This window comes from Ceratotherium simum, unplaced genomic scaffold (assembly GCF_057802395.1).
Source record: "Ceratotherium simum simum isolate JZ-2026a unplaced genomic scaffold, ASM5780239v1 HiC_scaffold_67, whole genome shotgun sequence".
Taxonomy (NCBI): domain Eukaryota; kingdom Metazoa; phylum Chordata; class Mammalia; order Perissodactyla; family Rhinocerotidae; genus Ceratotherium; species Ceratotherium simum.
This window is the reverse complement of record NW_028261283.1, coordinates 11023-25000: the sequence shown is the minus strand read 5'-3', so window position 1 is coordinate 25000 and position 13978 is coordinate 11023. Positions and strand designations below refer to the sequence as shown.

General features: G+C 33.3%; 1 pseudogene; it reads left to right on the top strand.

Annotated features, from left to right (window-relative positions):
• Positions 1–5431: 5431 nt before the first annotated feature.
• Positions 5432–6402, top strand: LOC101398925 (olfactory receptor 5T2-like; annotated as a pseudogene).
• Positions 6403–13978: the final 7576 nt, after the last annotated feature.

The following is a 13978-nucleotide window of genomic DNA, read 5'->3' as shown; positions in this document are numbered from 1 at the left end:
TAATTTGAACAGTGTAGAAGTATAATTAATTTAAATGACTATAAATCCATGTGCTGTATCCTGCAAGAAATATAATGTAATTTTACCTATTATACTTTACCATGTATACTGACTTGTTGCAATGTATGTTAAGTTACATTGCCAGGATGAAGACCTGAGCCTCAGAGAAATGAAGTGCTAACCTAGTATTAGAGATATGATATAAGATTATGTAGCATGTCTTAGGAGTTCTTATCTAGTGTTAAAACATATATATAAAACCACTTTTTTGAGGTATCATTAACATGTAAGGTAGATACCTCATATAAGTGGACTTCTGCAGTATTTGTCTTTCTCTGATTGGCTTATTTCATTTAGCATAATGTTCTACATGTTCTTCCCTATTCTTCCATATTGTAGCATATGGTAAAGTTTCCTTCCTTTTTAAAGCTGAATAATACTCCATTTATATATATATCAAGATATGTACATATATATACATATGTACACATGTACATATCTTGCTATTTTTTTTTGTGAGGAAGATCAGCCCTATGCTAACATTTACCAATCCTCCTCATTTTTTGCTGAGGAAGACTGGCCCGGGGCTCACATCCGTGCCCATCTCCCTCCACTTTATATGGGACACCACCACAGCATGGCTTGCCAAATGGTGTGTCAGTGCACGCCCAGGATCCGAACCGGTGAACTCCCGGCCGTCCCAGAGGAGCAAGCACACTTAACCGCTTGCACCACGGGGCTGGCCCCTTGTTTTCTTTTTTTTTTTTGATAATAGCCATTCTAACATGTGAGAGGTGATATTCAATTCTGGTTTTGATTTGTATTTGTTGAAGTGCCTATACCACCCAAAGGAATCTAAAGACTCAATGCAATCATTATCAACAAACCAATGATTTTTTTTTTTACAGAAATAGAAAATCCACATGATACCAAAGACCCCAAATAGTCAAAGAAATCTTGAGCAAGAACAAAGCTGGAGTCATCACACTACCTGATTTCAAAATCTATTACAAAACTATAGTAATTAAACAGCATGGTTATTGGCATAAAAACAGACATATAGACCAATAGAACAGAACAAAGAGCCCAGAAATAAACCCACATATAGACGGTCAATTGGTTTTCAACAAGGGTATCAATAATACACAACGGGGAGAGGAAAGTCACTTTGACAAATTGTGTTGTGAAAACTGGATAACCACATGCAAAAGAATTAAATTCAACGCTTATCTTACACCGTGCACAAAAGCTAGCTTAAAGACTTAAATATGACACTTGAAACTGTAAAACTCCTGCAAGAAAAGCTAGGGGGAAAGCTTCTTGACATTGGGCTTGGCAATGATCATGGATATGACACCATAAGCACAGGAAACAAAAGCAAATGAGGTAAGTGGGAACACATCAAACTAAAAATCTTGTGCACAGCAAGGGAAACAATCAATCAAGTGAAAAAGCAACATAAGGAATGGAAGAAAATATTTGCAAACCACTGGTATAGACATTTTTCCAAAGAAGACACACAAATGGCCTACAGGCCATATGAAAAAATATTTAACATCATTAATCATTAGGGACATACAAATCTAAAGCATAATTAAAAAGCAGAGGACAAATGACTCTGGTTAATCAGCAAATATCAGTACATTATTCAGGAATCATTTCTTTTTTATTATTAAGTATATCATCATGTTGCTGTTTTGAACCAGAAGATAATTGGGGTATATTCCCCTTGGAGCATCTCCTGTGGGTTTTATCAAAAGTTGAGTGAGTGGATATAAACAATGTAAATTAATTGTATTCATAGTGTGTCTAAACCTGCTTTTGCTGTTCCACAGGTAAGAGAAAATTTCAGATTATTTGCAGAATATTTTAGGCGATAGAACTTAAAATATCAAGGTCAAATATGTTATAACATCCCCAGTACTAAACCCTTTAGTTGATGCCTATTGCATAGGTGAATAAATACAACAAAGAAAATAGAAACAATTGAATTTATGTTTGTAGAGTTAAGAGAGTGCTCCAAATTGAACATCTGCTTTCATTTTCCTGATGGAAGAAGACAGATCAGAGTAAAGCAAGAACAATAAGAAAAATTTATCAGTGGAGGTCAAGAAACATTTGACCTATTCAACTATCTAGGAGCTTACATTTTGCTATAATGAAGAAACAATCAATTATCTTTTTATTTTGCTTGTTTTGTGATGCAGAAACCACTTCAGATTACTGCTATTTCATAATGATTCTCTAGGGCTCAATGTCTAAAAAATATCTAAATATATATCAAGAATAATGTTTCATTTCACTGGGGGTGACGAGTAGGGAAGTCAGTGGTATTATAGGAGGCAGGGTAAAATGGTGAAAGTGCATGCTCTAGGAAGAAGACCTGGGATTGAATCCTGCCTCTGGTACTTATTAGCTGTGAGAGTTGCTATAAAGATGAAATAAAGTAATGTGCACAAAAGTCTAGTCCTGCTGCATGTACTCAACACACGGCTGTTGTTCTCGCCTTCTTTGCAAACTTAGTGTTTCAATGTTGAGCCAAAGATATTGAGAATTTTCCGCCTTCTATTAAAATGGCATTTTTAAAAGTGGCTTTACCTTAATTTTAAAAGTTGATGTTATATTATTAAGTTCTTCTAGAAGTATAGTCATTTTCTTTTTATAAGTCTGAGTCCATTCAATATATTCTAATATTGACATAGTTATAGCCAGTATAAGTTTTATTTTGGCATCTAGGTCAAGTGCCTGTCTCAACAGAAATTTGGTGGAAGTGCTTAACATTGTGGTCTTTCACTATCTTATTTACCCAGGTAAACTTAAGTTCACTGTGATGTAGCAAATAAAATTGTGGTGATCTGTGTATATTTTTGGTATTAACAGATCATACAATTCACAAAACTTCTTTATTCTTTATGCTCTAAATAATCCAGAGACATAAAGAGCGATTAGAGGAAAAAAATCATAATCAAAACATGATTCATTGGATTTAATCTGATAGAATAACGTTTTCATGTGTATTAATAATCACATAACAACTATATTACATGTAGCTAGAAAATGAAGTATCTGGCTCAAGGCTTTGGTCACATATATTTTTCAATAATTAGTTATTATATAAATTTTTGGCCCAATATTTGCTCATTTTTAAAAATAAGTACATCTGATGACAAAAGTACAATTACATGGTCATCTTAAATTTGTAACTAAAAATTGACATATTTAAAAGAAATTGATGTATATTTATTGCTTTGCACATTTAAGTAGTCTACCTGGCTGTATATTATTTTTTCTACTTGGTCACTCAAACATGCTACTATTGAAAGAGGAGTAAACTGTGGAGAGAAAGTCTAACATTGCACATGGATTTTAATCATGAACTTGGCTGATGAATATATACTTCAGATTCTAAATTCTATGTTATTTGTCTTGAAGGCATATCATTGAATTAATGTCAAGAATTGTATTGGAGCTGATCTTTTTCTTGTGACTCCTGGTCACATTTTAAAAAAATAGATTTCCTCATATTCATCACAGTTTGTATTTTATTTCTTTTGTTTCTGCTTTTATTTCATATATATAAACACTTTCACCCCTGTATAAACAATTGTCTCAACCTCTGTTCAGTTAATATTCATGTCACCCTTCCCATGGCTCTTTAAAATAAAAAAGATACATATTTGGAGGTTTTCCAGTCAAGTTATTAACACATTTTTAGTTAAGTGGTATGTTAAAAAACCTCTTATAGTATTAGAGCCACTCAAAACTATTTGGTTAATTAGAGTATGTGGTTTGTGGGTTCTAATTAGTTTTGTTATAACTTTTACTTCCAATATATAGGATTCAACCTAAAATCTGCCTTGTCTGATGTGTCATATGAGTCTTTCCTGTTTTCTCTGCCTTTTTCTCTCCAATAAATTCTATGAAAATGTCTTCTGATCTTGGGAATTTTTCTAGGGAATCCTGACTTTGTTTTTCCCAGAAGATTGCTGGTCTGTGCTTTCCTCTCTTCTCATCACTATCTCTATTCCAAATGGACCCTTCTCTTACTGGTGGGATCTATCACAATGTATTGAAGCTGGAGCCTGACTTACATTATCAATTTAAATAATGTACAGAATATTATTTGCAGCAGATTATGTGCCCTCAGGACTGACTCAGATTTCCTGTGGGTGGGTATATAAAAACTAAATAAATAATAATCATATATAACTTGAATAAGATCTATCCTTCACCTTGTGCTATATTATGGGCTAATAATTGAAAGTTTGTATTCAAGTGTAGGTTCGATTTCTAATTTGTTTAGCCATGGGATTATCCAGGAAAGATTCATGCTATTCCTTCTTCCAATTCTTTCTACTTTTTTGCTGTTAAATATTAAGTTTTTTCTCTCGGTGTAAACATTGTTTATTTTTGGTGTTGTATTTTAGTTACTGCTTTTCATGAATGACTTTAATTGTGACTCAAATAATAATTAACTAGATGATATTTCACTGGATCCACAATAAACAATACCTAAACAAGTATAATACCTTGAAAAAATCATATTATATGTTTTTTCAGAATAATTTTTCCCTTTCCACCAGTTTTTGAGGAAGTTGAAAAGCATATAGATTTTAGATATCCAAAAGTAATAAATAGGACCAAGTGTTTATCAGAAAAAGACAATGTAATTATTAGTATTGGAGAAATAAATTTGAATGAAATATAAGTTGTCATATAATTTCTTAGTTCAAACATGGTCCATCAACCTGAAGAAAATCTTGATTTCTTCTTTCAGATACACCCAAGAAGATCTAATAGATTTAGAAAATTTTTAGACATTAACTCATAAAATGTTACAATCCAGGACACTGCTGTTCTGTAGAATTTACCTAATTGAGCACATTCTATATTTAACATAATTGTAAAGATTCAATTTTATTAACACATTTTGTCTTCCAATATTTACTCCAATAATGTAAAATGAAAAGTAATGTTCTCATTCTAGGTGAGTAGACAATAGCAAATCATTTTACACAATTACCGAAAGGCCTAGAAGGCTGGTATTCTTTCCAATGCTCTGTACACTGATTTCTATCTGACCTGTTTGGATGTCAGAGGAAATTATTTTTTAGCCAATAACTTGTTACTTTAATGTGATTTAATCTGAAAACAGCTAATAGAATACAGTGGTAAATTATTCAGTTGACGTGATGGTTTTAAAAATTACATGAATTCAGCCAGTGAGTGAACACCCACATTTTCCATTTGATCCTGCAGTGAGCAGCAGGAACACTTGACTCACTGTCTTGTCACTGTTTCCTGATCTGCAACCGCGAAATTATACAAAAAACAAATACGAGGACATAGCTCACCTTCCCTTGAGTCACAATATTACTCATTCTCTTTGTAGTAAATGAATTGTAATTTTTTGAATATTTTCAAATTTGTCCCATGAGGTGTCAACATGAAGAATGTCACTGAAATTACTACATTTGTACTGAAAGGATTCACAGACAATCTTGAACTGCAGATCATCTTATTCTTCCTGTTTCTAGCAATCTACTTGTTTACTCTGATGGGAAATTTGGGACTGGTTGTATTGGTCGCTTGGGATTCCCAGCTCCACAACCCCATGTACTATTTTCTGAGTGTGTTATCATCTGTGGATACCTGCTATTCTTAGTAATTACCCCAAATATGTTAGTAGACTTTATGTCAAAGAGTAAAGTCATTTCATTCCTTGGATGTGCAACACAAATCTTTCTTGCTACTACTTTTGGAACCACGGAATGCTTTCTCTTGGCCGCAATGGCATATGATCGCTATGTTGCAATCTACAACCCTCTGCTGTATCCAGTTAGTATGTCACCCACAGTCTATGTGGCACTCATCATTGCTTCCTATGTTTGTGGCATCTTGCATGCTTTTATACACGCAGTGGCCACATTCAGTCTATCATTCTGTGCATCCAATGACATTAGACATATCTTTTGCGACATCCCTCCTCTCCTTGCTATTTCTTGTTCTGACACTCACACAAACCAGCTTCTACTCTTCTACTTGGTGGGCTCTATTGAGATAGTCACTATCCTGATTGTCCTGCTCTCCTATGGTTTCATTCTCATGGCCATTCTGAAGATTCCTTCCTTTGAAGGGAGACAAAAAGTCTTTTCCACATGTGGCTCTCACCTGACTGGAGTGTCAATTTATCATGGAACAATCCTCTTCATGTATGTGAGACCCAATTCCAGCTATGCTTTGGACCATGACATGATAGTGTCGATATTTCACACCATTGTGATTCCCATGCTGAACCCCCTCATCTACAGTTTAAGGAACAAAGATGTAAAAGAGGCAATGAAAAGAGTGTTCAGGAAAAATTGGTTTATCAATAAAATATACCTTCACACTAAAGATTAAATTGAAACCATTGAAGAATAATGTTCACTGTCTCAATATCAAATTGATAAAAATATTTTGTTTTAGTTTATCAGTGTCTTTCTATTCTTCTTAGACATTTTTATACAAAGATCACTGTCATACCTCCACCTGTGCCATTTCCACACATGCAGAAAAACTGTCATCTATCTGCTTTTTACTTAATTCACTTTCAGATACACATATATATACATTTACATACATATGTACATATATGCTGATACTGATTGTGTTATTTGGTTAGGGCTGCCATAACAAACCACTAAAGGCTAGAGGCTTAAACAAAAGAAATGTATTTCTCACTGTTCTAGACTCAAGGAGTCTGAGATCAAGGTGAAGTCATGGCTGGTTTCTACTGAGGCCTTTATCCTTGGGTTATAGATGGCAGTCTTACCCCTGTGTCTTCACATTGTCACTCCTCCATGTGTTTCTTTGTCCTATCTCCTCTTCTTATAAGGACACCAGTCATATTGTATTAGGGTCCACCCTAAGGACCTTTAAATAACTATCTCCATAGTCCTTATTGACAAATACAGTCACATTCCGAGGTACAGGGGGTTAGTTTACAACATATGAATATTGATATATATTATTTTATATTTACACATACACACAGAGAGTCACGCATACATGTAATCTTTACTATAAAATGTATAGTATTAACTTTCATCTCATGTGACTCACATTGGATAGGTTTCAATAGTTGCAATTATTAGCAACTTTATGATTATATCTGACTAGTTTAAGCAAATACAACCTAATTGATAGCAAAACCACAGTTCACATATACCTGTAGCACTTTCCACGGAATCATTAGTTTGGACGCCAGTTCAAAGCACTCTGCTCCATCCTTAGATCTAATATGCATTGGCACCAATCTAATACCAACCTAGGGTTCAGGGACCACAGGGAATGTGTTCAGATTCCTGGTGTCATTACCATGCTGGTTGAGGATGCATTTCTCCTTTTATTATTTCATTATTTCATCCAGAGCATGGACACTGAACCCATTCTTCATTTCCTCACAGAATACAGAGACTAGGCATTAGCATTTATCAACATTACACTTAAACTCAAGAATGACAAAAGGTAAGCACAATTCGGAGAATAAGGTACAGCTGCCTGGCAGATTAAGCTCTTCTCACAAATAAGCCCAAGCCATGTTTATGGGTTTCCCTACAGAGCTGGTTCTGATTCAGCTTGGGCTCTGTTTTTCTTTGATTGCTACCTCTCTGTGATGCCCTTGAAGATTCCACCTCTCCTCAGTGTCCAGGCCCAAGAACCAGGGTACAAAAGAGAGCCTTTCCTATGCTCATGTTTAGTTCTGCTTCGAACAGTCCTCATTTTCACTTCAAGGACATGTCTCCCTCAAAGTTAATTATATGTGGTTGTGTTTTTCCTTTCTACCCTCCTTCCTTCCTTTCATTATCATTAATATTTTTTTGAATGTGAAATTCCTTTAGTTGCAATAAGACAATCTCCTTAAAAGAGAGTATAGCCTAAAGACATTTCTCATTTTACTGACTTATTCTTAGGGAATCCCATTTAGGGATTATTATGTTTAAATAACACCTCAGCAATTCAAATATGGAGCATCTCTTACACAAAATATTACCCTCACAATTCTTCTGCATTTCTTTTCTTCTGTTTGAAAGGCTGTCCACACTTCTAATCACATCATTTCGTCCATTTAATGCCTTTTCTCAGTGAGGATCTCATTGACTACATTATGATAATTGGAATTTACCTACTTTGCTTCTCCTCGTATTCCTTATATGTATCAATTGCACATATCATTATTTCACATAGTATTCACTTAAATTTATAGATGATTTATTCTCTAATCTATTTTCCAGAGTCTAGTAAAATGTATGACATATATTATTGCTCAGTAAATATTCTCTAAATTAATGATATTTTAGGTAGGAAACTGTTAAAAATATTTTACTTAAGTCAATCACGGGACACAAGTGTAACAGAGATAGTATTTTTTATTTAGATGTTAGTTATTGGTTAGATTTTCTAGTTTAAATTTTTCCCTTTTAAATTTTTCCTCTTCTTTCTGTTGATCCATGTACTATTCTTTCCTAGCTTTCTGAATTGGATATGGATTTTCCAAAGAACATTGTGTCAGTGGCATCCCACATATTTTTTGTCATACTTTCAATCTTTCTGGTTTTTTTCTTATTTTTCTTTGACCTAGGACTGGTTGAATAACTTATTTTTAAATGACTAAATGGAATAATTTGAGAGGTTTAAGTTACCTTTATTCAGATCTTAGTTTTCACTAAATACATACATGCTTCTGTCTATTTCTGTCTTTGCATCTCTTCTATGATATTTGTTGCTACATTACTATTTGCATAAATAACATTCTCTGCTAAGTCTTTACTGTGAATTAAAAATCCATTATTATAAAGTATTCATATTTTATTTAGATACTTTTCCTGCATTCTATATTTCCTAATATTAAAATTACAACCAGTGTGTGCAACATTGGTGAACAAAGTCAGTGGGTTGTCTTAATGTTAAATCTAAGGCTATTACATAGGGTGATGGATATGCTCATTATCTTGATTGATTTGAAGATTTTTCAGATGCATATATATCTCAAAACTAATCAAATTTTACACTTTATATACGTGCAGTTTATTTTTTTCAATGATATCTCTATAAAGTTGTTTTATTTAATTAATAAACATGCCAAGAAGTCAAACCAAAAATAAGGAGAAAGTCAATAATAGAAACACACACATTATTCATTAATTAATATTATTCAATTAATAAGAGACGACATAATTCAGAAACCTGTCGTAGTTGTGAAGATCCAAGAACCTCATCTATTTGCTGGCAGAAGAGGGTATTGGTACAACTAATCTGAAACATTTAACAAAATTAAATGTCTTATTATATTTTCTCTTTCCAAGATATCTCACTACTGTATGTGTGCTTATGTATGAATGTAGGTGTAGGTATAACTGTATGTGTATCAGCACACACAGAGGCAGATATGTGAAATGTATATCAAGGATAATTTTGTTTACGACATGTTAACATAGCAAGCTCAAGGCTTTTCATTGAACTTTGTGTTGTAGTAGTGTTGGTGATAACCGAGGTTGGAGACAAACAAATTTCTACCAGTAAAGAATAGACCCATGAAGTTTTCCATATATCATTGACTCTAGTGAGAAAGAAGCAAAATATCACAATACGGATACACAAATAAGTCAACTGCCTTAAAATGCAACAATATAATTTACAGCAAAATAACATAGTAAAACAAATGCACATGAAGTGTTATATTTTGCAGAATATACTGATCATGCAGGCTAGATATCAAACACAGCACAATATATGTCAAGGTAGACAAGAAGAATTGGAATGAGTATTGGGCATGGTGGAAAAACAAGAAATATTGAAATATAATCAAGGCAAATATAATGAAAGAGAAGACCTTTACAGATGATGACAACTCAACATGAAATGAGAATGAGAAGTAGGAGTAAATAGTTCCTCTTGATATGGTGAAAAAGGAAAAAAAAAATAGATCAATAATCCAAAAAAAAAATTGAAGAAACAACACCTTATATGTATCATATATCATTTTTAGTTCATCTGTATAATAATTTAAGTAACACACTAAAACAGCATTTAAAGACATCTTAATTGTGTCGTCTATTTGAGGAGACCATTGTAGAACTGGAGGAATACTGGCAAGTTTGTTGTTAAGATAAAATATATTAATCCAGTTCCCGATATGGTTGTATTAGTAAGGGTACTTCACAACCAAAAGGAGATGACATACATATGCAATATATGTTATATATATATACACTCATATAATATATGTAAAGAGAGAGAGATTTTTAAGGAATTGACTCATGCAATTGTTGGGACTGGCAAGGCAAAAATCTGTAGGGCAGGCCGGCACTGCAAGGGTCGATACTGCAGTTAATACTGCATACAAAGGTGGAAAACCAAGGTAGAATTTCTATATTGCAGTCTAAAGCAGAATTCCATTTTCTTTGAGGGACCTCAGTCTTTGCTCTTTAAGGCTTCAACTGATTGGGTGCGTCTCACCCACATTCTGGAGGGGAATTGGCTGTACTGAAAGTCTATTGATTTAAACGTTAATCATATCTAAAGAAATCTTCATAGCAACATCTAGACTGAGGTTGGACCAAACAACTGTGCCCCATAGCCCAGGCAAGATGACACAAAAACTAACCATCAAAGTGGAAAACAAAAATAGTTAGTTAAGAGTACAAGGATGTAATCTATGCAGAAATAGAAGTACAATGATGTACACCTAAAATTTTTACAATGTCATAAACCAATGTTACTGCAATAAACAGAAAATTTAAAAAAAAAGAGTACAAGGTAGGAAATTAATGCACAAACAAACGAATAAAGCTAACTCACTGCTGGTAGATACAAATTGTTTTAGGCAATTAATAACAACCCCTTTTTCATTCTTTTAAGCTTTCAAATGCCTCAGGGATAATCAATAAATTACTTGGCATCTCCTCAGGGAGAGTATCAGAGGGTGAATAAGAATCTATAAAATGTTCTCACTATGCCATATTATGAAGCACATGCAGGAACCAAGAGAGGTTTCATTACAGGTAAACAAAATATTTCATGTGGTGCCCTATTATACCAATATTTGATTAGTTTTGGTGACATTTGCAAGCTAATATGTTTATTCTATGGCAAAGCATAGCAAAATATTAGGATTTCAGATTCCCTTCTGTGTGCAATCTTCTATTGATAATGCATGAGCAGAATAGGACTGCTCTCCTTTTTCTTCAGATTAATTGTTCAAATATTTTCACCAATGCTAAGAAGCATCTTTGAAATGTCAGTCCCATATTGCTTATGCAAAATTTATGTTTCATATAAATACTTAATCATATGAATAATAGAAAATAAAACAAGAGACGAGAAAGCCTAACAAAAGAGTCAGGAATAAAAGACTTATAAATTATGGCAGAAATATGAAACTGCAGTTATTCGCTTTCTAGTCTGATGTACTTCCAAATCCTTAGTCATTTAGTGACTCTAGACTCTTCTTATTCTCTTCTCAAAAATATTGTAATAATTAGTGAAAATTTAAAATCAATGTATAAATGTGAATTTTTTCAGAAATTTTGATGAGCAAACGGGGGTTTCTACCTTTCACTGAAGTGAAAAACAATTTTTGGAGTTTAGAAGACTTTGAAGTACCCAGTTTTATGGTGATGGTACAATGTACAGAATATTCAGTTTCCAGTGGAATCTTACAGAAAGTAGATATAATATTCTCAAAAAGTATTCATTTAAAAAATAATATTCTGATAATCAACACAGAGTAAACAATGAGAAGGTAATTTGATGCTTTCCATAGAAGTCTAATGCTGGTGACAGAAAGACCCCCTATCCTCCTTCATCTTACAGGAAATGAGCACTTAGCAATGTGATTTGTTTTCTTTAACTTTTCGTTGCACCTAAATAAGACTTATATTGCTTATTACACCCTTGATTTAAAATATTTTTTCTTAACAGTAGTTCAGTGTTTCTGACATAGAAAGCTATGTACATGGGGACAGGGTAGAATATCAGAAACTCACAAAGAAAGTGTCGCTTTCCTGTAAACACATTTATAATTCAATGTTTTAAATGCTGTATTTTTCTATTTGTTTTCTTAGAGCTCACTCAGAGACACCTGACACTGCTATTTTCCTTGTAGCCAGAATCAATTCTATTTTTTTCAAAGGAAGCATAGACATGATTTTTTGACCCACTAATTCTTTTACCTTAGCCGGCCATTTTCATTTTACTCTGGTATTTCTTTTAACTGATGGTTTATTAGGGATATTTGTCTACATCTTTATTTCATTATACTTATTTACGTAGGCATTAAGTGCTATGTCATACTGTGGAGGAATTTTCATGAACCTAATGTGCAGAGAGACTTAACATCGTGGAATATTTCTGGGTATTTTATCTTCCCAGTATGATGTTGTATAATATGGTGATTTTAAACATATTTTTTTCTGTGGAGAAACTCTTTACCAAAGGGAATGTTTATAAAAGTTCATGATATAAAACCTATTCTAATGACCTCACTTTCCCTTAATTTGCTCAGTATCGTCATACTAGCCTAGATTCCCCCACGACAAAACATACTTTATGTGTGACAAAAAACTAGTATATGTCAGTTATAATGAAAACGCACCTGGAGAGAAAGAAATACATTAGGTTTTAGGTAAATTTTTACTAAATGTTTTAAGTAATAAAGAAGATAAATTATACAAAAGAACAGCATATTGATGTTCCAGTTGTAGTCATGGAGTTGGGTCCTGATGGGGCGGGGACACACTGGGGACAGTTACTGGATAACACACCACTCGATGTATTCATCATTATACTCCTGAAAAGAAGTCGTCACACACACAAAATTTATATATACATATGCAAAGATAATCCGTTTCAAGTAACACATTGTCTCCACCTAGAAAAATAAAAACAAACACATAAAATAACCCATAAGTACTTGATACTTGAGAGATATTTCCAGGTACCATAGACACACTGAAACATTTAATTCTCACTTATTTTTCCAACAACCTACAAGAAACAGTTGAATTTGCTGATATGTATAGAGACTAAGAAAACTTACGTCATTTGCCCAAAGTACTCCTTTGCATATACCAAAAATATAGGCATAGCAGAGACTATATGCATCTATGTATATTTCCCTATATGAAGACAAGTCATCTATACTATGATCTTTTAGACTTTCCTTGCTTATACACCTCTGTCTAATATCGGTTGTGTGTTAATTTTTTCATCCTGTACCACCTATAGGCATAATAACTTTCGTAGGAATATGTTTCAAAGTACGGGCTTCTAAATGTTTCCACACATAATTGGAATTGGATTTTAAAAATTCTGTTATATAATTAACATATGTATTGTTACATTATGTGATTGTAATTTTGTAAAGGTAATTATGTAATTGTCATTATATAAAAGACAAATAGAAAAGTTAGCAAACACCCCTAAACCTAATGCCTAAATTTTTTACGATTTTTCATTTTTGCTTCTGTTATCTACATTTATGTCTTTCTACATCTATATCTATACGTATGTCAAGGTTTGCCAACCTTGGGCCTATTGGCATTTTGCACTGTATAATTCTTTCTTGTCGGGGCCAGCCTAATATAGCAGGAGAATTAGCAGCATCACTGAACTCTAACCATTATATGACAGTAGCACCTCTTCTCCAGTTGTGACAACTAAAATTCCTACAAATATTATCAAATGTTTTTTGGGGGACAAATTTTCCCCCATTGATACCACAAATCTCTATCTCCAACTCTGTCTCTGTTTCTATTACTAAATATATATGCTTTATTTGTAGGAGGTAGATTATTTTATGAGAGTCTAAATGGTAAGTTTGGATATATTTCATTGATTCCAACTTTGTATACTAAAAAATTAACAGATTATACTACATGAACGCTATTGACTCTGCCCTTGTCTCTACCCAGAATAGGTTTTCTGATAAACCTGG